The following is a 25,316-nucleotide window of genomic DNA, read 5'->3' as shown; positions in this document are numbered from 1 at the left end:
GCTATTAAATAACCCAAAAGTATCCAAGAAGGCAACTTTCCAGATAGAAAAAGAAACTACTGTAATATTTGCCAGAAAAGTTAGGAGAGAGTTGTCTTATCTGTAGCGGTACCTAGTTATGATGTGCCTAGGATATCCAGATTTTTTCTTTCATTATAGCAGCTGGATTCTTTTCCTCTGCAGGGAACATATCCCTACCCCATTAAAAAAGCCAGTGGGATCATTGCTACCCTGAGTGACATATGCTCCAATCCAGTGACTATAAATTATTCTGTAGCTCAGAACCCAATTCACCTCACTCAACTCCAGCAAAACTGTATTAACAGCAAGGCTGGAGGGAGCAATTCAAAATCCAGCTAATGAATGCTGCCGAGAAAGGTCACTGCTCATGAGAAGTTAATTTTAGCAAATAATTTTATTTAGGCCAACTCTAACAGCCCCATTTGTATTAGCCATTTTTATGAGGTATGGTCTCCCTAAGCATTATTTAATTTGGTTTGGTGCTCACTAAACTGCTGATGAAACTGGAGTTCAGCACTTGTTTCTGAAATGTATTTTAATGTCGTTTATAAAATTCAGCTCTGCTGAGGTGTAGCTGCACATTGGTGTTGTGTTGATGGTACTGGCTGACAATGATCCTGCCAGCAGGTTGGCTGAGGGGAGGCCTCATGGCAGCCTGCAGCTCCCTCACGAGGGGAGCGGAGGGGCAGGCGCTGAGCTCTGCTCTCTGGGGACAGCGACAGGACCCGAGGGAACGGCATGGAGCTGGGACAGGGGAGGGTCAGGCTGGGGGTTAGGGAAAGGGTCTGCACCCAGAGGGTGGTCGGGCACTGGGACAGGCTCCCCAGGGCAGTGGTCATGACACCAAGCTGCCAGAGTTCCAGAAGTATTTGGACAACACTCTCAGACATGTGGTCTGATTTTCGGGTGGTCTGTCAGGGACCCAGAAGTTGGATGTGATTATCCTTGTGGGTCCCTTCCAACTCAGATGTTCTGATTCTATGCGTTTATAATATCTGATGAGCATTTCTTGCGTTGTAACTTGTACTCATTACCTTTTGTACTATCCCCATGCAACTCCGTGAAGTCTGCCTCTGTCTTTTCTGTACCCTCTGATCTTTTAGTTGCTGACAGCCATGAAGCCACTTCACCTTCTCCTTTTAGGCTGAACAGATCCAGTTCCTTCAGCCTCTTAAAGAATTGTAGAATTTTCATTTTACTGCATGCCCACCTGAATGATTCCTGACTCTGCTTTTTTTCAACTTGCAAGTGCCCTTGCTTCTATTTCCTGTGTACCCTCACAGCACCAAGACACCAAAGATTAAGCATACAAATGCTATGAAGTGACTTTCTGCCCCCCTTCTCACACTCAGAGCTCATGTAAGTTTTAGAATATAAATGCACCAAATTGTGGGCTTATACTCATTAGGTTTAAGTGGGACTACCACATGAGCTCATTTGATCTCTTGAGCAGAAAAGTCTTCCTGAACTGAATTTACCTCTGTGAACAGTTTCACCAAAGTCAAAGATGCGATTTTTAGAATATAGTGTTAGCTTGAAAATGATAACCATTTCATTATGGGATTTGATGGAAGACAGTTATGAAGTATGATTTTTTCCTTGGATTTTTTCCTGGTATGTTCTGCAGCCTAAACGATTTCTCAGAAGTATCACAAAAATGGTATTTTTGAAAAAGAAAAAGAAAAAAGTATGTCTGTTTTCTTGGAAGTTGAAGAAATAAGATTTCCAAGTCTAAAAAGCCCTCTCCATTACTGGGCTGCAGAATCTGGCTTAACTCTAATTTACTGTAAGCTGTTCAAGGCAGTTTGCAAACAGAGAAAAAGATAAAATTCATCATCTGTAATATTTACTCTGAATTATTTGCTGAGCTCCATAGAGGGAGCTGATATTCCTGCTAAAGCTCTCTAACCTCTGCCTGTTGGTTTTTCCTGCCAGACTTGTATCTTTCAGATATAAGTAAATAATGACTTACAGGGAAAAATTTATATTACAAAATACACCTCCCCCTGCCCACCCTTCTAGTTCATGAATTGTCTGTGAATGGATAATGAAATCTTATTTTATTTTTTATTTTTTTTTGGCAAGCCTTTTTTGAACTGTAGCTAACCCTGATTCACAGAATTCACAACCCTCTTTGATCAGTCCTGGAGGCCCCACTGGAATATTGAGTTACTTCCTTGGGTGACTGAAATTAAGAACAGAGTTTATGAGAATTTCAAATGATATTATAATTTCTGAAAACTAAGAAGCACTAAAAATGGATCTTTATATATAAAAGTAAAGATTAAACTCCTTAAACAGTCTGAAGGCTGAAAAGAAATATCTGTGGAAAAAGAGGTTGGACTTTGATAGGTTTACACCAAGTTCATTGTAGGAGAATGCAGGACTGTAGGGAAATAATTAGAGTAACATGTAAACTCTCAGGCATTTATAATAACACATGGACAAAATTTATATATGACATTACTTAATAAAAAATGAACACCAAAGTATTTGTCCCTGTCTCTCAGTCACTCTCAGAGTCTGCCTCTGTCTCTCCCTCTATTTTCTCTGGCTCTCCTTCTCTCTATTTACTTTTTCTCTTTCTCCCTCTTCTTTCTCTTTCTACCTTTGTGTTTTTCTGTCTGCTCTGTCACCCTTTGTCCCTTCTCCCTCCTTCTTCTCCACTCTGTCTTCTTCTCCCTTCTCTCCTTCCTCTCTTTCCCATGTCTGTCTGTCTGCGTCAGTGTCTGTGTCTGTATCTGAGTGTGTCTGTCTGTCTCTGTCTCTCCAAATGACTGCCTAAATGTGGAGAACTTCTGCTCCCCAGAACTTCCTTGTTTTTCTTGTGCTACTGGGTGGTCTTATTAAAAATACTTTTTCCTCCTTACAACCCCACCTGGCTAAGCATGTTGTAAGATGACCAGAGAATCATGGATATATTTCAAGCCTACAGGGGATCAAGAAACAACCGTCTCAGTTGAACTCCCTTCATTAAACACATTATCCCCATCAAGAAAGGGATACTCAGGAGTGAGACCCTGCAGCTGAATTAAATTGTCTGATGAAAATTGGCAAGGTCAAAATGGACTTTGGGAGGCAAAGTCTCCTTCTCCTAGTACAGAATATCTGGTAAAACTTGGAAGCAATCTACAGAAAAGTGATGTAATTAACTTGTGGTAAGTGTAACTCATCTAGAGGAACCTGGCTGCATGGTCACATAAACTAAACAGTTATCAGAACTCATGAGATCCCAGGCAACTGGAAAAATGGCTTGTCAAAGCAGTTGCTGCATGATCCTTTGCTCCCATTTTCCATGTGAAGCCAGAGTGTGAAAAACCTGAATGTTGAACAGCTGGAATTCAGGCTGAGATCTGAATCCCTGTTTAGAGAACATTCTCTGTCTTTACAATGTCCTTGTTCAGGTATTTCCTTCATCACATAGCTTTGAACCAGGATTTTTCTGAAATTAGCACATGAATTTGTCAGAGTGGGTTGATTCCTTTTTTAAACCCATCTATTACCGAGACTTCTACTTTGTCCCTAATTATCGCTCTTGATAAGATGTCTACATATCAGAAATAGTTTCAAGTCGTTCCTCTCCTTCTCACACACACACGCCTTGCCAAGGGTAGCAGCACCTTTCCAAGTAGTATTTCCCAGGTATTTTCCAGTATATTCCCCAAAGAATATCCATCTTCTGCTTTCAGTTTTTTTGGGCCCCACCCATTTGGATTTTATTCTCTTGGGCTCATTCTTGCTTTTACTCCTTCTGTTTCAAAATCATTACTTCCTGACCTTGTCTTAATTCTCTTCTCAAGGATATTTCCAGCTGGGTTTAGTGGAAATTGGTCACAGGCCCATTTAGTCTGACCCAGATTTCTGTTCTGTCTTGGTGCTTCGGGTAATTAAAGGCTGCCTAGAAGGGGCCTACATGGCAGTTTTTCTTGATCAAGTGAAACATCACTATTAGATATCATGGTGCTGGACAGAAGGTCTTGCTATGCTGTGTAGGCAGTTGTCCCATATCGTATTTCCCAAATGGTCCCAAATGGGTAGTTTGAGTACTACACAACTCCTTCCCCTCCTGTTTCTGTAGTGATAGTCCTGTACATCTCTGACTGAGACCTTCCTGGCAACTCTCTGTCCCCAGTGCCTCTGACTTCTCCAGACACCACCCAAAGCAAAGTGACAGAACTGGCAAATCACTCCTCGAGCAATCAGCATCCTGACACCTCCTCATGATTCAGCGGTTAGTGAAATAGACAGGGCTCTGGGCTAGTACCCAAAACTGGCTGCCAGTGTGGAAACTGTCGGGTGATTTCATTTGCTTCTATCTGACTCTGCCACTGGTGTGAGACACTTGTTTATGTGAGGGCGATTCCCTAAATTTTCCCTTTGCAATAGGGTGGGCTAATCCTGCCTTCCTGTAAGGAGCCTGAAAAATCTTTCGAGATGCATGCATATTGACAAGTCAAGTGCCAAGGCAACCCGAGAGCGAATGCTTCACTTTGGGGTATTTTGGGAAACTGCTGCTCCCACACATGCCAGCAACCTGTTGTATGTCCCTGAGCAGATCTCTTCCAGGAAAGGACAGGGGTACCAAAGATGACTTCTGCAACAGAATAACATCCCCGTGAAGGACTGAGCCCTTCTCTCCTTTCACCTCTGCCCAGGTGACCCAGCTCTGGGTGGAAGAGCAAGACAGGGTGATGAGGCTCTCCTTTTCCAGCTTGTCATATCTTTGACATAGGAGCTTTGGCAGACGGGGTGTGCAAAGTCTGCTTGTGCTGCAGATGTTTGCTAGAGGAAAGCAAGCACTGCTTAGAGGAGCACTGCAGGAGCGTTACCCATGTATGCAGAAGCTCTTGGGACATAAAGTACCAGCTTGACATGCAACTGCAAACAGTGACCTTAGTTCCTATGTTTGGTGAGAGACTCCTATGCTATCTTTGTCTTCCTGATAACAACACCCTGCTGCAGAATGGGGCAAAAACAGTGGTCTGCTTGCGTGGGTGGATCATGTCCTCACCTGTGTTGGCAAATGTCAGAGAAACATGCAGCTGTTATGGTTCTGGTCATGGAGGGTTTGCGTTTGGTCTTCTCATATGCAGCTCTAGTCCTCCTTCTGTGCCCAGTCAGGAAACAAAGTCACACCTTGGAAAGTCCTGGTAACACAAAAGGATATACTTGTCTTTGATGGAAATGTCTGCAGTGCGTGTAACACCTCTGGGAATTTGGCAAAGAAAAATCGTCATTCAAGTCTGGATGAGTGACAAGGTCAGTCTTACAGTACAATTACCACTGCTGCAAACGATCTCTGTTATCTCTGTACACGAATCCAGTCAATCTTTTCTCTGAAAAGAAAGAGTGGTTTGTCCTCAGGGCCCCTCTTCTTTCCGAAGTTAAAAAATCTTGATGCTGCTGTCAAAAAGAACCTTTACTTGTTATCCTTTATTGTTCTTTAAGTGAGCTATGCATTAAAGTTTTACGTCATGACCAAAGAATATTAGAGATATCTGAAGTCTTTCCATGGGGTTACCTTCCTGAAAGCTTACAGGCTCAGAAACCTGAGATCTGTTGCTGGGAATATAAAGAGGGGATTTGCTTCTTTACAAATAAGGGATTCAAGTATATTCAGGCTATTTTTTAAGCTGCCATGGTAAATCAGAAAAGACAATCTGAAAAAAAAAATGAATTTATATAACACAGGGAAAAAGTGGCTTTTAAAAATACCTCCCTCTGAAGCAGCATCTTGCATTTCAACTTCTGAATCATTATTCTCAAGTATCTGCAAGTGCCCAGTGTGATGGAAATTCACCATGACAACCATCACACCTTATTGTATTTTTATATCCAGGGCATTAAAATCCTGCTATGGTTGTGATTTCTGATACTTCGGTTGATATGTGAAATTCCTGTGGATCCAAACCACCTCATTCATGGACTGCATCAAGCTGCCCGTGCAACACTTAAAAGTTGCCTCTCTCGCAGTACACTGTTTCTTGCCTCAGAACAAAGATGCAAAATACAAGACAACTAAGGCCATTTGGAGTTTTAGTCACACGAGGAGACTTCTTCTGGAAGTGGATTTTGAAACACTGAGTTTCCTACTTTTTACAGTTATGTTCTTTGTTTAAAACAATACAAAACAGGAGATTATCACCTCAGCTTCCTGGGACCTGCACATCCTATGCTCCTGCTGTATATATCTCAGTAGGGAAATCAAAATAGGGATTGGTGGCAAGGGCACAGTTTAAAGAAGCAAATCAGTATCTCGATCCTTTCAGTAACCTTCCTGCAAACGTCTGTGCATGGGCAGCAAAATAAACACCCCGGATATTTCTGCCTGTCTCCTCTGCTGGGCTGTTTCTCCCTTTTGGGAGCACTCAGTCCTCAACGGACACATGGATTAAATTCAGCCAAAACTCTGTGTGAAAGAGCTGGACTTGATGATCCTTAAGGGTCCCTTCCAACTCAGGATATTCTATGATTCTATGATTCTATGAAGTTTCTGGCATTGCCTCAGTGTAAAAATGTCAGTCAATGAACTTCCAGAGACCTCCCCTTTGGATGACCTCCCTGACATGGATGGTAACTGCCTCACAGTTCCACTTATTCTCCCCTAGAAAAGATATGATAATCACATTTAGGATTGATCCTTATCTTTCTTCTTCCTTCCACAGAGTCTGGAAGCTCAGCGTCCATGCCACTATCTGCAGGATGTGTAGATTTTATTCAGCTTTGCTGGAAGCCCTGAGGTACAGACCTTTGGAGGCTGGAATAATATCCTGAGGAAGGATTGCTCTGGGCTTCCCGTGTTCTACAGATATCCACATATCTGCAGAATGAGACCCTGGGCCAGATGACCTTTGGATCAAGAGCTGTGCTGGCTGGTGTTAAGTTGCAATATTTTACTGTAAAGCCTCATAGTTCAGCATTGCCTTTACTAAGTTTGTAAAGGCAATAGACTGAGACCTGCCAGGAGTGCTTTGCCTGGACTTATCTTGATATGCCTGCAACTTGTTTCACTTGATTCATCAGTAGCAGCATTTTTTCTAATTGAGCGATTGTCTATGGCTAATTTGTTTTACTTTTGTTTACATTTATATGATTTTATCACTTTGACATACTGATGTAGCATAGAGTAAAACAGGTTTGTTATGACAAAAAAGGTCTTGAGAAATGGAGACAGAGGCTGTTGTGTAGAGGACCACAGGCATGCGATGATAAGAGTTGTACAGGGCTGACAACAGACAGCAATTGAAATGAAGACCTGGACCTGGACAGAATGGTTGTTTCAAGAGTAATTAAAAGAGCAAATATTAATGTATGTGAAAGGCACCATCTATAGTAAATTAAGTAGTAATCTAGATCTGCAGACCAATAAAGAAAAAGCAGGGTGTAAAAGCATAGTAAGAAACATACAAAAATAACCCTGAGTGGATCCTAGCCTGAGGAATAAGAAATAAACCATTAAGATCATATTCCTTCCAGTAAAGGATTCTCCCCCTTGCTGATAACTTATACTAACACTCCCACCACTGCTTTAATTAATAGATTAATTAAAATTAATCTCTTTTAAATAGTAGGACCCATGAGCCATGCAAGAGTGAGCATAACAGCAAGAAAAAGAGTACAAATTAAAAAAACAAACAACCAAACACACCACTGTGTGTATAACTATTTTAACTGTACTATAATTCTTATAATTCTAGCATCATCCACAGAGTGCAATGCTCTGTGACCTCATACTCAGAGCCTAGGCTCTGAGCAGCTGCTCCGAGCACTGAGGACATGAGGGCTAGCTCTGCTCTGGGGCAGCAGGGAGAAGGAATCGGGGCACCACGGAGACAAAGCCTTGGGTCTGTCATGCCTGAGCCCAGACACAGCTCAGTGATGAGAGAAGGCCCAATACGGTGTAGAAAGTCTATTTTTTTGTTGTCAATGTATAATAGAGAGGGACTTGATAAGGTAACTCAGAAAGCACATCAGATGCCTCAGGCTCTTCTAAACCACTTGCCCTGCATAAAAATACAAGAACAGTACGCAGTGGCTATACTGAGCCTGACTCTATCAAGCAGTGGGTGGTTTACATACAAAAATCTGTGGGGGCAAGCAAGTGCTCCTCTTCACAATGTGGCCCTGATACTGACAGCTGATACGGCAGAGGTGTGAGTGTAACAGGAGCAGACAGAGTGCCCAAAACTGTAGGTGTTGAGTGGGTGTTTGCTCAAAGGCTGGCAATGCCACAACAAATGCAACAATGATTAAATTGGCTAGAGAACGACCACCAGCCAGATTGAACAGTAACCAAAGGGGTATCGAGATGTTTTTTTAACAGAGGAAGATTCGGCTAGAGAAGTAGAAAATGTGCATGGAAATGTGTTGGTGGGGTTGGCCCTCGGAGGGGATCAGTAAGGCCGGGTATGGTGGTGCAAGAAGTGGTCCTGTTGGTCTCACACCCTCCTGGAAGAGCAGCCAGGTGTGCTGCTCTGCAGCTCGTGGGCTGCATGACGAGGTGCAACACGTGAGGACCAGCCATGAGTGTGCCGAGGGACCTCACAGCGGCTGTCACACAGGTGCGAGGATGCTTGGACTGTGTGGAGCAGCCTGGGCACAGCTAAAGTTCAAGCACCCTTGTTTCTCTGCCACACACACAGCTTGCAGTGGTGTGTGTGTGTAGTAGAGAAACCACATGGCCAGGAGAGGGGATTGCGTGTAACCCTCACGCCCGGTGACTGGGGGAGTTGCACATAGCCATGTGATGATTGTGTGTGTGGGTGTGAGGTGTCGGGACGAGGTGTTTGAAGTGTGTTTGCAAACTGGTGGGTGTTCACCAGCGTTTAGTAAGGGTCCTGTACTCTTTTTTACCTGTTGCTGACATGGTTTGTGAATGTATGATTCCGTGATTGCTAGCTAATTGCTTGCTGTTGATAAATCAGTAAAACACTAACTCTCCTTGGATTGAAACCAAATGAGTTGAGCAAATCTTCCAGGTTGCTTAAGTCCATTCCTTGCCTCTGCTAAAGCTGCTCCCTGTCCTGGCACCCTGTCAGTAGGGGTCCTGCCCTCTTGTTCTCTGTCTCTCTGGTCTGTCCAGCCATGGAAGGGAGGACCTGGTATCGCTGAGTGAAAAGATTAGGGTCTCGCAAAGTTTTTCTTCTATATCTTCCTGCAGAGATTTTAATTTAATTGTCCATTGAAATCCCAGTTACAGAGTTTTTCCATACTCTGACACCTGACTTTGCAGCCTAGGATTTTTATTTATTTATTTTTTTCATCACTGAGAACTTCTTTTCATTTTGCCTTTTTGGGGAAAGGTTGGAGATACGACATATGTACTGCTTTGCCTGGTGTTATAGCTGGAAAATACAGGTCATACTGGGGAAGCAGAAATAACTTTATTAATACTGAACTTTTGGAGAGCAAAGATGTACAGAGCAGGAAACAAGATTCTAATGAAGTGGGACAGTGAAATGACAGGAATGCATCGTTAGATTTCCGCTGTCTGAGAAACCCTTTGTTTGCCTTGCTGGTCCAAACATTTATCAGCATCTACTTTGCAGTGCAGCATCACAAACCACCAGCCTGCTTCAGATAAAAGAAAAAAAATCAAGTTATCTGCCTGACAGCAGTGGTGCTGGAAAGAGGAGAGGGGAAGTGGTGTGAAGAGAACTGGGGAGGAGTACCCAGGGCTTGCTGCACTGGGCAGTGCGTGGCTGTACACCAGTGTACACCAGTGCAACAGCACCAGCACGCTGGTCACAGGCACAGAGGCTGCATGTGTATAAGTGTGGGGACCACAGGACCGCAATCCTGTTTGTTCCTGTAGGAGATCACGTGAGAGAGAGCAAGTGCATTTTTCAAACTGAGGGCAAGATCTTCTTAGTTACATAGGTGCTTAGTCCCTCTGGGAAGTGGTTTCTGCCAGGTTTATTGCAACCACTGTGCTTCAGTTCTGGTGGGGAGTGGCCAGGGTACTCAGCGTACCTCAGTTTCTTTCTCTCAAAATCTGTCATCTCATCCAGGTTGTCCAGCACTTCAGAAGACCAGGCCCCACCCCTTGAAAGCAGCTCAGTCCAGGCACCTTAGGCCTTTGAGATGGGTTGAAATGCTCTCTTGTCATTTCTCTTCATTTGTCTTGGAGACCACTGAGAGAAGGGAGGTAAGTTTCAGCCTAAGAGACAAGACACATTAATGGTTTCCAGATTTCTGATCAGGAAAAACATGCGCTCTTTTGTTGCTGTGGGTCTCAAAACCACCTGCCAGGTAAAGAAACCAGCCTTTCTCTCTTCCTTCTTTCCCCAGGGTGCTATGATGAGAAGAGTAATAAAAACAATGTGCTCTCAACTACTGTGGTGGTACAGGCCACATAAATGTCAAGAATAAATTGTAATAATACTAGCAATAGAAAATTACTCTGTTACCAAGGTTTCCATGTTCCATCACATAAATATGGCACAAGCGAGGTGACGTTGAGATCTTCTTTGTGCAAACTGTATATTATTTCCAAATGCTTCAAAAGCATGATTCAGTCCTGCCAAATATTGAACTAATTTCTAAGGGGAATGCTCATGGTCTCCTGCTCATGACACTAGCTGATATTGAGCCTTTTTGGAGCAAGTCTTCAAATGTTTGTCTCTTAACCACATAGACTAGAAATATGGACTAGAAACGTGGACTTAAACGGATCATTCTTTTTTATTTTTTATTTTTATTTTTAAATAATAGCTAGATCAAATGTTGTGAGCTTTTCACCAGGTGTAAGACATGAACTGCTCTTAGCAAGATAATCTCTGAGGTAATGCATTGAGAGGAGCTTGTTGCTTCAGTGTGTGGGTACATTATGAAAATTGTTATGTTACAGAGAAGCAGGAGTTCTCTGCCAAAAGTGGTTAAGAAAATAAGCCTCAGAAACAGCAAGGGTCCTCAAAGGCATCTTTTTATCCCACTGTTTTGCCTTGACTACCACAGAGGAATAAAAAGAGATGATTATTTACATCCTGCTATGGTCCTGGGGATTGGGTATCTGTGTCATTGGCCTGGTGGTTTTTGCCTGCTGCCTCTGTCAGGCACACTTGCAGCTAAGAGTCTCTGCTGGACAGGAGGCACCCCAGGTGCCCAGATCTCAGTTCTTGATGTGACTCCCAGAAAATGTGCTTATTGCCTCATTAGTGGCTCTACTTCATCTATGCTGAATATGTTCCAGAAATCACCACAAACCTCTCCTCTGCTTTTCAGATGGGCATGTTTCAGGGAGAAGCAGATTCCTGTAGCTTCTTTGTGTGTTACTAATGGAGGGTGAAACCTCTCGTAGAATAGGCCTAATGCTAAGATGTGCTCTCATGTCCTGTTAAAACCCTAAGGCAGCCTTCCGTCAGATGACCTGTCTTCCAAATGTCATGCATCTGCTCTTCTGGATTTATGGCTAGGTTTTGTTTTATGAGGGTAATGATGCAAACACTCAAGAAACAAAATCTGAGTTCAGGGTTAGAGTAGGGTGGAAGTTGATGGGGAAGGTGGTGAGCCTGGAGTGAAGGCTGCGCTAGTTGAGGTGGATGGGGACATCAGCACAGAGAACTAAGAAACCAAGAGTGTGGTGTGATCCTGTTCCACAGATCCATGAATCCACCTGCAAGGTGTCATGGACAGAAATCCCAGCTGTCACCAAGGACATGATTGTACAGGATTTTGCCTAAGAATGAGTTAAAATCCCTGCCTTGATTTGTTTGCCATGGGTCTTTGGTGAGTTGTTTGGTGGACAAGGGAGGAAAAGGCATTTTGTTTTGAGTCCTATCTTCCTAAGGGGAGGGTCTACTTGAAGAAGATAGGTTTTTAAGAGCTCAGCCTAGACGAAGTTCTGGTAGAAAGGTGTCACTGAAGGAATTAGCATAGTAGAAACCCACCAACAGCAGTGGTGGCCCATTGCGGACCTGACCAGAAGACAAACTTTCTGTTTCACCAGAAAACAAAGGGTTCTGAGATCTGTTTTGGCGAGTCTGCTGAGGAATTTCCAGGTTTTATGTGGTGACACTAGACCTTCAGGTACTCCCTATAGTATGATCCCAAAGCCTTTTGAGACGCCTGCATTTATGTCTCTGTTCTGTGTTTTACTGTTGACCACACTTGTCTGAAGTGGGTATAAAATACTAATTCACTGACAGTATGCAATGTGGAAGCTTTTCTCTCATCTGGAAACACTCAGAGGGCTCCTCACTGTGTGGAATATAGCTGTCTTAGGCAGTGAGAAGATTAGATGTCTGACCTTCACCCATCATTAAGGGCCTTCCAAAATGCTGAGGATTAGATAGATAGATAGATAGATAGATAGATAGATAGATAGATAGATGGATGGATAGATGGATGAATGGATAGATAGATAAATCACAAAGAGTATCTTGGATTCTAATATCCTATCTAGAGAAAAGAGACTTGGAAAATGGTCTTGCCTTCACCTGAGATTAGAAATCAAGATTCTTTTAGGAGTTTTGAAGCAGAACAATGGAGTGAGCTTTATGTTTCTGTGGAAAGCAATAATGAGGATATCCCTAATAAAAAAGAGACACAGCAATTTAATTCTTTAATAGAAAATATGAGCACTGAGTGTATTTGATATTGAACAGGTAGGCTTGAATAGAAAAAGGAATGTGAATGTAATGTAATTTGATTGTGGCAACATCAGTTGTGTATCGGGAGTCAAAAGACAGCCAGGTGAACCTGTGGAGTTGGTCTCAAGGGTTAATGGTGTATTAAGAGCCTTGCAGAAGACATCTTATCTGAGGAATTAGTGATCGTGAATAGGCCATGCATACTGGGCTTTGCAGTTAGGGTCTGAACAGCCCATATGCTAGCACGAGTGTGCCAGGCTGTGTTTGCAACCTGTCAGGAAACTTTCTATTAGCTGAACAGCTTGCTAATATAATCTGTAATTTATAATACCTTTGAGAAATGTAAACACTATGTGGATCAAGGGGTGAGATGTATCGATACTGATTGGAAGACTGTTGTACATCTTGGAGCTAGTGATCCACACAAATAAACTCAGCCAGCTCCTTGCGACAGAGGAGCCTGCAGGCAGCTCCTACTTGGTACCAGCAATTAGGACACCCACATGTCCTTGCCTTTACCTACAAGAGCAACAAGAAGCTGTCATGTAAAAATTCTTTATAAATAGAGATGTTTTCTCTAAAAAAAAAAAAAAAATCTAAAGAAAATAGTATATCTCAAATGATCAGAAAGAAAAAAATTTCTCCCCACAGATGGGATCTTCACAGTTTGCTGTGTGAAAACCCATCAGGGTCTGCCCAATGCTGCATGAATGCGGGGTTCTCAACATCTGAAAGGACATAAGGTTTGCTCGCTATTTCTATTCCTGTTTTTATTCTGTCTTATTAAAACAGCTGTTTTGTAAGTCATTTGCTGTCAGGCCTTGCTGAGCTGCAGAAAGAGCCCTGCCTGGTCTCAGCTGCTCTCACCCCTGCCCCAGCTGATGCAGAACAAGCAGCACTGCATTGACATCTGTGAACTGTGTACAACTGAGCAGTGAGCAACACACGCGGGAAAAAAACAGGGGAGTGTAGGAAGCAAGGGTCATGGTGCACTCAACTCACCCCGTCTTGACCGTGCAAGGATTGCACAAGGTGGGGGCACCAACTGACATCTCTTCCTTCAGTGCATAAGCGGTAATTGTGCTTCACGGGGCAGCAGACTGCTTTGCAGGAGAGTTTTGGGGTACACTGAGGGAAGTGAAAAGTGAGGCAGTGAAAAAAGATACTCAAGCAGGGACAATGCTGTGGAAGGAGTAGTTTCAAGCTGAACAGCTCTGAGTGAGCCGTTCTTGTCTGCTTTTTCCATAAGCAGTTTGGGATTGGGAGGAGGCAAGAAAACATCTTTCCTTTGAAAATTTACCTCAAGGGTATGTGCTGGTAAGTCAGCTGAGCATCTGTCCAGCTACCTGCCATATTTGTAGCTGCCAAAGCTTTTCAGTTGAGTGTGTCTTTGTGTATGTATAGCCACATGCATGCACAAACAGACACACACATGCCGCTTTCTGAAAAGATATATTTGGAAAGTGAATTTGTTCAGCTATCTGAGTTTCAGTGCTACTGTTTTCTGTATGGAAATTGCTTCTCTGCACCTCTGTGTGCAAATACATCTGCACCGTAACTAAACAAGAGCCACCCATCAGAGAGCCATTCCCCGTGACGCAGTGGGAGCACCTGAGTCTGCAGCAGAGAGGACCTCTATACAGCCTTATGCAACATGCAGCAAGAGTTATTTATTAGTCCTGCAGCTCAGAAATACTGTAGACATTTTTTTTGTTCATTTTGTTTTGTTTATCCTTAGTGCCATAGAAGTTGCTAGTGTGATTTCATGCATCCACGTGCTTGCTTTTTGAGGGTGTTTATGCTGGTACCATAGCAGACAGAGTCTCTGTTGGGAATCCTATACAATATCAAGTATTAAACTCCTAGGCCTTTAAATTACGCTTTGTAGTCTCACTACTTACTTTGAATCATTTAATCTTGCTTTGTCTAGGTAGCTGCTTTGTGCCTGCTTCCTCCTGGGAGCTAATCCTCATGGCATCTCACTGCAGTTGAAATCACACTGCCAGCCAAAGCTAGGCTGGGTGCTTGTGCTTTCTGATATCATCTGTAGTTAGCAAAGCAGAACAGATTTTGGGGAGCGTAGATTTTGGGAGGGGGTAGGGAAAAGAGATGCCATCACAAGATCTGTTTCTCAGCTTGACTTTTGAGTGACCTTGAAGCAGGGCCAGAAATAGAAATGTTGCATAAGAGTATTTATCTGGGCTGAGTGCTGATGGCAAACCCTTGTGCTCCTCCACCACAGCAAGCTCAAACAGAAAGCCACCCATTAAACCTGTCTCTCCTGTCCTGGGCAGTTGGAGACCCACCAGGTCTTGAGAAATGCCAGCAGCAGGCATTTCAATCATAGGAAGTGCAGCTCTGAGGCATGCTACGTGTGTTTCTGGGGCAATAGGCACAGGATGAGGGATGAGCTTTGCTGCTGGTGACGTTATGGCTGTGCTGTAGTCACCTTTTATTTCTGGGTAAGGCAGATTTATGGTCTTCTCTGGCCTGCAGTTCCTCCTGGCATATGGCCATTGCCTTCCAAGGGAGACCCTATCCAGGGTCTCAAGCATGTGGGATGAAGAAATCAGGCTGCTGGCAAAAGGATGGCAGAAGGGAACGCTGGCTCTCCATGTGCTGATCAGTTTTGGTGCTGTGCAGGGAGGCTGCGGTGATGGCTTTGCAGGACCTCTACTGGGTCCTGTCACTCATTCAGCACCTGGCACCTTGTCCAGGGTCAGCTTCTTGGTGGCACAGGAGCTCCAAGTGTGTGACCTGACATAATTCTTTGCTGCTAAGGAGCAGCATGATGAATCCATGACTTTACAAATATTTATATGATCTCCACACTACCCCACAAACTGGTGCGTGTGGCATGCATTAGAAACGGAGGTAAATGCATGGAAATGGGATATTACCTGTCAGTTTAAGGCTGGTTGTTCTTATTCCTTTGAAGCTGCATGTTGCTATTAAATCCAGGTGTTTATTGGATGCACAGACAGCAGGGAGCAGTGACTTTAGGAGACTCAGCACTGTATCAGGCCTGTTGTGGCCTGTTCAGTGTGAAAGACAGCCAGCGTCAGACAGTTATCCTGCTTTCCAGCAGCAGTTACTAATTTTACAGTTTTTTCAGTTTAATAGGGATTTCTTTCCTCCTAGGAGACTCAATGGGGTAGTCCCGTAACAATTTATGCAATTTAACCATGACTAATACCTTGCTCTCACTTACACGGTTTATCATCCTCATGGTGAAGCTGAAAGACAAGCACTTTGATCACAGTTGCTCAGCTCTGTTTGCCATCTGCTGATGCATGTCTTCAAGCTGTTAGAAATGGTCACAATTTTTCAGTTGGAACACTGGTTTAGTAAAGAAAAAAAAAAAATTTATTTTATTTTATTAACTGTAGCTATGTTAATTGTGCTAGATGTGTCTACTCTCTGTGGGCTAATTCAAATTTTACTGTTGCACATCTGTAAGCACAACAATATCAAGAACATAAGCATACCAGCACTGCCTTGGATGAATGCCTCAGATGCCCCTCTCACTGGCCAGCCTCTTAGTGCATACAAAAGCACATGCTGAGGGAAGAATAAGAACAGGGCAGGTGTAATTGACACTTCCTTTGAGTAATCACCAGCTTCCTGCTGTTTCTGTCTCAGGGAACTCCCTGAACATGATGTGTTTTTTTTTTTTTTCTGTTTAGTAAGCCTGATGCAAACGCTCACCCATTCTTCTTTTAAGTGTATGTCAGTGTTTTTCACTTCAGCAACAAGTTTCACGGGCCTACTGACACCCTCGTTGCAGTTTCAACTGTAAACATCACAAAAGTGGTATTTTTTTTTCCAGCTGTATTCCATTTTGCCATGTATGTTCAGCCTTTCTAAAGTGAGTACATACTCTGCATTGTAATCACGTAGGACTAGCATGCTTTGGGGAAGTATTGGCAAAACCAGGAAGACTGAATTTAGGAGGGTGTGATACACATTTCCAGCTTTGTAAGTCACTGTATTTCATCAGGGGACTGAAACAATCCATAAATCAGGTGCAAATGCAAAATTTTCAGCATGGTTGTTTCTCTCTTGCTATCCAAAGAGCAGCATGAGGCGGCTGCTTCACAAGGGAAAGGAATTCACAAGGGAGCTGAGGGTGGCCACAGCACAGGCAAGGACGCTGACCTCCCTGATCAGGTGTGGAAACAGAGTACGTGAAGGAGGAGAGCACGGCAGGTCTTGTGATGCTGACCAGAGGCAGACAAGAACCCTGTGCTGGCCAGACAAATCCAGAGATGGGGCAGGTCTGAACTCCAGTGGCAAGGTAGATGGTCAGGGTCAGCACGTGGTCGGGCACAAGCATGAAGGCAGAGTAGCGTAGGCATGGAGCAGTGTAGCTCCCAAGCCAAAGGGTGTCTGGTGTCTGAGTGGAAATCCCAGACGAGGCTTTTCACAGCTTTTTCTTATCCATCTCTTTCCCAGCCTCCCTGCTTACACAGATGTACTACGTCCAAGCTGGATTTGTACACAGGCTGCCAATCCCTTGGAGAACAAGAGGTTGTGGAGCCTAACAGAGCACTTAGGGTTCTGATTCTCATTTTCCAAATGGCTGCACATCTTTCTTTTCCTTCTAGGTCTCTAAAACCAGAGACGCTTAACCTTTTAGTGCCGCTGTGATTTAGTGTTTTTACTGAGAAACAAGAATGAAATTTTCTGTCCAGGTGGAATGGTGGCAGCTCCTGTTGATATGTATGTACACTGGCAGACCCACGCTGGCTGATGGGCCAGCTCACAGAACAGTAATTGTTACAGTTATGACTTTGGCTTTATGGCAATGGAGACTCTAATTTGAACCCCCATACCAAGGTACTTACTTTGAAGAATTCCATGGGAGCTTTACACTTTGGATTTTCCCATGCCTGAAATATGCTGAGGCAGACAGATAACAAAACAATTATCTACGTAGGGAATCAGAGCCTCTGCCTACTGGTGCATCCCCTCATGTCTCTGTTTTAGTGGGCTAAAGCTTGCTGAGAAAATGAAAACAAGAAATGACTGCGGAGAAGAAAGAATGGTTCAGCTCCTGCCTCTGAAAACATGTTTTTGTCAGTGTGTAAACCACTAGGAAGCTATGTACTTTGGAGAATTCCCTTCTTTAAAGGAAGAGTAATTGCTTGGTCTTTTGAGGAAAGATGAATAGTCTGGTTCTGACCAGCAATTATGCAGTCTGCAAAGATGCATGTGATTCTGTGAACAAAGATTCTGGGAACAGTTTGGTAGCTTTATACCAAACTAGGGAAAAAAAATAAAAAAATCTGAAGTGCTAGGGAAATGGCCATCTAATTAGCAGCTGCCAGCCTCATGCATCTTCCTCAGTATAACTCCTAACTGAGAGACAAAAGAGGCCAGCTAAATTCTTGAATGAGTTTGGTGGCCCCCAGACTAGTAGAAGACCCCAAGTTCTAAGTCACAAACACAGGAGTGCTAATGAGGAGAAAAAACCAAACCAAACCAAACCAAACCAAACCAAACCAAACCAAACCAAACCAAACCAAACCAAACCAAACTAAACCAAACCAAACCAAACCACCACCACCAACAACAAAACAAACAAACAACAAAAAGACCTCTACAACATTTAGGCCATTCATGTCTTCAGCCCCTGTTACTCATCCAAGTTACTGGGAACATCCTGTGAAACACCTCTTGGGCTGCAGAACATTGCAGCATGATTGGTGTTGATTTGAAACTATGAATGACATTTCCTGGCTTCCAAACTATCCAAGCTTCCTCACTGAAAAGAGCCTTCCCTTCTTGTCCTCTCCTTTATGTCCACAAGCAGACATTTTCTAGTGTGAAATCAACACTAAGACAAATAATGACTTTTTATATATTTTTATATTTTGGCATGGGCCAGTGGAGTTGTTGAGCATGTGGTACTTTTTTATATTAAAAGTAGGTTTTATCTGTGTTTCAGTAGAGGATGGTGTTAAAAAACACTGCAAAGATATAAAGTGAAAAAAAAAAAAGAAGAAAGTTTTCCAATTAAACTGCAAACCATTCTACTTGCAGATGGCTGAAATTGACCAAGTTATATTAGGAATAACCTGAATTATTCACAAGTCTAATTTTATAATTCTTATTAATTTTGACACGGAATAAAAATGGCAGTATTTTCTCAGCTTTGAATGGTTTTCCATAACTACATGCACTGCCTCTTCAGTGTCTATTAATAGCTTGAAGGACACCATTTTAATGAGATTACTAACTACCTTTTGGTTGGAAATGTCATTTAAGCAGTCTCTTAATAAGCACATTAAAACGATTAGTCTGTGTCCTTAGTTGGAGCTGGAGCTTAAATCCTTTACATGGATCAAAAACAGTTTAGAAAGTGATCACCACAGCTTTTCTCTTTTCTCATGAAGACTGGTGCATATGTAGGGAAAATTGCATTTTCTTGGAATGTAGGAAGTCTGTTTTAACATCCTGGCTGCTTCCATGCTAAACAACCCCTCCTGAAGCAAACTGTTGAGGAACCAAAGATGCTTTGCTTTCCATGCCTCATGTCTTCTCCCTGCTTCAGAGGATTTTTCTATAACTTCAATTTTTGTTTGTTTGTTTGTTTTACTCATGTTGTTTGTGGTGTGGCAGGACTCTCCTGGCACCCTGTAAAGGTGTTCTCAATGCTTTCCTATAGTACCAGGGACAACATTTCCTAAAAGACAGGCATGTGCTTCACCTTCATTAGAAGCTTCTATTAGAGCTCTTTTAATGACACCTGAACTCATTGTAGCTTATTGCATGTGACTTAAAGTTGGGAGAAATGAGCAGAACAAGGGAGAAAGACAACTGGGCGTGCAAGCACCAGAGAACTGTTTGACAGGGAACAAGTAAGCTGCACAGTATGGTATGTTTCCAAGTCTGGAGAGAAATGGTGGGAGCAGAGGTCTCTGTGTGGATGATAGCAGCAAACAGCAGTTTGTAGTGGCTCATTGCTTGGGATAAAGGAGGCATTCAGGGACCGTTCTTCCTCTAATTTGTTCATTTTGCATAAAATGATGAAATGCCCATTTTGATCTGGTAATTTCATTACCCTTTTTGTTGTGTTGATTACCATGGCAGCTTCCTGAAATGAACTGAGAGATGCTTAGCAGCTTCTGAAGATGTTTCAGGAACACTTTGAAGATCAATTTAGACCAATTCTTGTCTAGATTTTCTGAAGCCATGAGAAAGAATTATTTCCCCAGTCATTAAAAAAAAAAAAAAAAAGACTCTAGTCAAAATCTCTGATTTACAAAAATAGATCTTATTTAAAATGCTCTTGGCAAATTTTAAAGGGTTGATTAAACCCTGAACATAAATTAAATTCACATATGTTTCATTTTATTTTATTTTTACTGTAAATAACAAATGACTTTGGGTCATTTAAATAACAGATGAGTTATTTAAATATACTACGTTTCAGCATTCAGTGGTTAACTTTGGTCATCTACTGAGTGTGAAAACTATTAAGTTTCTATTGCACATACAAATTTATCATTTTTAATGAGAAATCAAAGTTGTTGGAAAGAGTGATTTCTATTCCTCCTCCTCTGCTGTCACTGTCATGATCCTAGATAAAGAGGTTAGTTAAGGTACTGGACCAGGAATGGCAAGAGCTGTGTTTCCAGCTCTGCAAACAACTCCCTGAATCCCTTGCACAGATTGCCTGAACAATCTGTTCCTGCAGGATGTGAACCACTTATGGTATATGGCAACTTCTCCTGAATAGCATGAAGAGGATGGAGTCATATTCTGTCTTAGAGGCATATCTGCAGACTGAGATCGAGAGTTTGCTTGATGGTAGCTATTCACAACGTACTTGGATAATCACATTTTGGAGACTGTTGCAAGAAAAACAAACAAACAAAAAAGCACGTTACTTTTCAGGTCAAAGGAGTACAACTGAATACATGTAGAAAAACATGCTGGAAATAGCACTATGCACTTGAGAGAGCCTGGCCTTCACTGGCCACTAGTGGGAGTGAGCTGTTCAAGAACTGCTTGTGTCTTTGAAACACAGCCTGTGAAAATGGAAAATGCTTGTTGTTTATTTTATTTTATTTTATTTTATTTTATTTCTTTTCTTTTCTTTTCTTTTCTTTTCTTTTCTTTTCTTTTCTTTTCTTTTCTTTTCTTTTCTTTTCTTTTCTTTTCTTTTCTTTTCTTTTCTTTTCTTTTCTTTTCTTTTCTTTTCTTTTCTTTTCTTTTCTTTTCTTTTCTTTTCTTTTCTTTTCTTTTCTTTTCTTTTCTTTTCTTTTCTTTTCTTTTCTTTTCTTTTCTATTTCTTTTAATATTATTTATTTTTGGTGAACCTGGAAGGCACAAGACCCCTTGTGTGGACTTTGGGGAAAGAATCAGCTTCTGGTTTACTTCTGTCATTTTTGCAGCTAAAGAAGCTGGTGAAATAAGAGAGGTGGGTTGAAATCTGAGTGCCTTTCCCTAAAAAGACAGATCTTGTATCTCCAGGACTGAATGGGAGAACTCTGTCTGCTATTGCAAGGTTTATCTATCTGTCTCCCAGCCTCTTGACTGCTCAAGCACAGATCAATGCCCGTTGTCCTCATGACACCTTCCTGGACTAACAGTCCCTAAGTTTTGTCTGGCAGTAAGGTCTACGTTTTTCTTAGCAGATGAGGAACCAGAAAGAGTTAGGGATTACATTGTCATCCCTATTTTCCAAACACCATCCAGAGGAGTGACTGAGGTTAAGAACTAAGAGCTGTGTCTCCAGCTGCTCCGGAGGACAGAGCTGGTAATAACAATCACTGCCTTTCTCCAGATGACCTCTGGAGGTCATCTGGTAAAACCCCACTGCTCAAGCAGGGACACCTAGAGCAGGGTCCCCAGGACCACATCCAGATGGCTTTTGAATATCCCCAAGGAGGAAGACTCCACCACCTCTCTGGGCAACTCAGGCACCTGCACAGTAGAGAGGTGCTTCCTGGTGTTCAGAGGGGACCTCCTGTATCCCAGTTTGTGCCCATTGCCCCTTGTCCTGGCAGCGGGCACCACTGAAAATAACATGGCTCTGTCCTCTTTGCACTCTCCCTTCAGGTATTTCTATACGTTGATAAAACCCCCTTGTGCCTTCTCTTTTCCAGGCTAAACCAGTCCCAGCTCTCTCAGACTAGGGCTTTAGGAGAGGGCAGCATGTGGGTTTCTGTCCTGGTGCTAGGAGGAGCACAGCAGACGTTTTTATTTGTGTTAACCCTCCCACAAAGCTCCTTGAAGTGGATGGAGGAGCTCCCGCTGACTGTAGCAGGCATTGGTTGCTTTCTCAGGTGTACTTCCATAAGGCCCCAGAACCTGAGCCTTCTGCCCAGTATGTCTTCTGGAGGGAAAGTGCAGGTGGTCTGGCAAGATCAAACGAGGTCAGGAGGGTCTATGCTGCTGTTCAAACCTTTAGCACCACTGTGGTAAAGCACTTCCCCTTCCACTTCACCTCTTTTTGTTTTCTGCCCACGAAGGTTGTTGCTGTGGTGTTGTGCCTTTACATTTTCCATGTTAGAACACAGGGGAGAGTTCTTTTAGTTACAAACAGATAAGAAACATCTGTGCAGCAAATCTGGACAGAGCCAATGATCCTTGCTCTGCAGCAAAGGAAAGAGGAGAGGTCTCATGCAGCAGAAGTTTGGATCAGAGTTGGTTTAACAGTTAGGGGCACTTTTATTCAGGCAGGAGACCATGGGAGATTTGCAGCCCTAGGAGCAAGTTCAAGTTTAAGAATATACTTCTAAATTCTAAAAGCATAGTCTCTGTGCTAGGAACATGCTCTGAAAGAAAACTCCTTTCATCTCATTAACCTGTGAAAGACCATACCAAATATTGGAGGCTTGGCACTGCTTCTGCTACTGGCTTGCTCTAAAACTTCAAGAAAATCATTTTGCATTCTTTTTGCAGGTTTGTCCATCTGGACTGGAAGAAGTTCAGAACAGAATTGCTTCTGGATAGCTGCACAATGCTGAACTGCAAACCTATATGCATAGAAACATAACATAAAATAAGGGAAGAAATTTGCAAGAGGTGTCAATGTCACAACTATGTCAAAGTAACCAGTCATATCTATTGGGATAATATAAACAGCAGAAGTGAATCCTGAGATAAAGAAATCCATCTGTTGATTGATTGATTGTTGAGTGAAAAGTGAACAGAGGAGTTCTGGATCTTCTGATTTCCTTCTGTCCAGTGATTTCTCCAGAATGCCTTCAAGGCAGATGACTCTCAAGAGCTGTCAGCAAATTTATTTAAGAATCAAATTTTGCCTGGTGAGGAAGGTATGCTTCCCCTTAAGTTTCAGTCTGCTAATATCAGACAGCTTTCCTCCTGAGGTCTAATGTCCGTGACTCAATAGCCAGCCAGACAGTATCATTTTCTCACTGCTGACAGTGTGATTTTCTCTCCAATTTGTGGTTACACAATTTGACAGATTCACTACCAGAAGTTCCAGGCAGTGAGGTCCACTGTAGCCTGAGGAGAAGTGAAAGCTTTCAGTTTCCAGAATTATCATCTTACCTCATGCCACCTCTTGCCATAGAACATAAATTCAGCTTTGAAGCGTTGAAACTTTGGTAGCTTTGAAGCTATGTATGGAGAGCCATTGTACAGCATGGATATCTCCCAATGGAACAAATAAACCAGCGGTGTGTTGTCTTTTCAAAAATATTTTCATTTCATGGAACTCGAAATAACCATCTGTTGAAATAGGTGTGATGTCAAACAGAGAGGACTGACTGGGGAGGAGATTCTTTGTGTTTGCTGTTTCTGTTGCTGATTCTTTTATTGCTAACTGTAGGTAATAACATGTACTTGTAGTCTCCTGGGATGTGTTTGACATACTTGTAGGACTGATTCTGTAGTCAGAATGAAGATATAAGGCTCCTGAAGTAAACAGTTTTTCCATGAAAGGTCAATACTTCATTCACTTCATTCAGTAGATTTGATATGCCACTCAATAGCTGGAACAGTTGTGGAGATGTCATGAGATCTCTCCTGATAACAAGATGTATTTGCTTATGGCGTAAGGCAATTGGTGAAATGGCAGCTCAACAGTTGCGAGTCAGAAAGGATTTCATCTGGTGAAACCCTGCTTTGCTGAATGTCAAGTGAAAATAGAAGATTTCTATAAAAGGAGGAGGAAGTGCTCAGGTTTTTTGTCTTCTGGGTGAAAACAATCTCCTCTCTCAGTGGGATTCCTTTCACGACCAAGAAGGTGATGGTTAACTCTGATGCTGTATCCATCTGACTTTCCCCAAAGCTTTGATAGCCAGCATTCATCCCTGCACTTCAGCATGCAAGATCAGGAGTGTGCTGAAATGCTGGTAAGCGTTTGGGTGGATGTACAGCCAACCAATTCGTATTTCCATACTAGTGCCATGCTCCTGTGTGAAAGAGCCCAAGCACCCGTCCGATTAGTTTACTCTCATACTGAGATCCCAGCCTGTTTCCTGTGCCAAGGTCTCATGCTGTGCTGCATGGGAGGTCATGGTGTCCTTACCTTCCTGTGAGCCCACATCTTCTGCTAATTTCCTTCTGCTGAGGTGTCATCGTGCTCTCTAAAAGTTGTTCACTTGCTTGTCCGGTACCAAGTAAATTCTTTTGAGTGCAAAAGAATGGATGACACTGGGTTAAAAAGCATGTCCAATAAAAGCAGTCCTGACTTCAATTTCAAGGGTCTAGAGTACTGTATTAACAGAAAGTAAAGGTAGAAAAAGCAGGCAGTGAAAATAACATGATCGAATGGGGTTCTTTCATATAAAATGTCATGCCTCTACATTGTGCCTTAGAAAGTACGGAGATAAAAGTTTCCAGTTGCTTTAATGGCTTCTGGTATTTGAAGGTTGGAGGAAGCTTTATGTTCCGTACCCTCATCCACCGTGTACAAGCAGCAGCTGTGCTCAGCGTTTTTGGCACCGCTGCATTAGTTCCTCTCCCTGAGCTACAGCCGCAGACGGGGAGCCTATGGGCAGGGGAGCAGAGGAAAGGCTGACTGCAGAGCTGTGAGGCAGCTGCCCTGCTCATGTAAACAGCGACATGTGAGTGTCACGGAGTGGTGCTATGTGAGCTATAAATTCTCCACCCACCCCAGATCCAGCCTGACAACAGCCTGACCTCAGTTCCATCATGTGAACTACTTTAAGCAGAGCTTTTCAGCATAGGGATATGCGGGGATCCTGCCAAGGCTTACAGAGACTCAGGCAGAGAGAGATGAGATCCTCCAGGCTCCAACTTCTATTTGTAGCTACCAGCAGAGCCCAGAGGACAGGCTACAGTGTTAACAGAAGGGTACACCACTCTGATCTCTTCATGCAGTCCTGTGTGATTTACAGCATAATTCTGAGGATACTTAAAGAGTTCACTACTTTTTTTTTTCTTTTTTTTTTTTTCCCAGGGTCAGTTCCCTCCATCTGCCGTGCAGTGATAGAGCAATGTCTGTAAATCCCTCTTCTACAATGGCATGAGCCTACCCTAGGTCGGGTAGGTCTGCTTTTTCCCTTTTTGCTGGCACTGTCTTTTGCAGCTTCTTCCTTCTCATGTGACTAGTGCAGGCATCTCACTTCTCACTTGTGGCTGAGAGCCAGGTGAAAAGCACAGGGAAGGGAACAGGCTGTAAACAGAAGACTCCTTCCTGTGCACCCCTTTTTTTTTCTTTTTTTTCTTTTTTTTTTCTTTTTCATGTGTTTTTCTCTAGGG

The 25,316-nt window shown here is 42.8% G+C and overlaps 1 long non-coding RNA gene across 1 annotated transcript in view; it reads left to right on the top strand.

The window, feature by feature from the left end:
* LOC137848495 (uncharacterized) overlaps positions 1-24,857 on the top strand; it is a 29,200-nt gene extending 4,343 nt beyond the window's left edge. The window contains exons 2-5 of the long non-coding RNA XR_011091390.1: positions 5,115-5,280; positions 6,687-6,761; positions 10,032-10,168; positions 22,527-24,857. This is a non-coding gene — a long non-coding RNA (uncharacterized lncRNA). The remainder of the gene's footprint in view (positions 1-5,114; positions 5,281-6,686; positions 6,762-10,031; positions 10,169-22,526) is intronic.
* Positions 24,858-25,316: the final 459 nt, after the last annotated feature.

This window comes from Anas acuta, chromosome Z (assembly GCF_963932015.1).
Source record: "Anas acuta chromosome Z, bAnaAcu1.1, whole genome shotgun sequence".
NCBI classification, from domain to species: Eukaryota; Metazoa; Chordata; class Aves; order Anseriformes; family Anatidae; genus Anas; species Anas acuta.
Note: the sequence above shows the minus strand (reverse complement) of the source record. Positions and strands in the feature narration are given on the sequence as shown.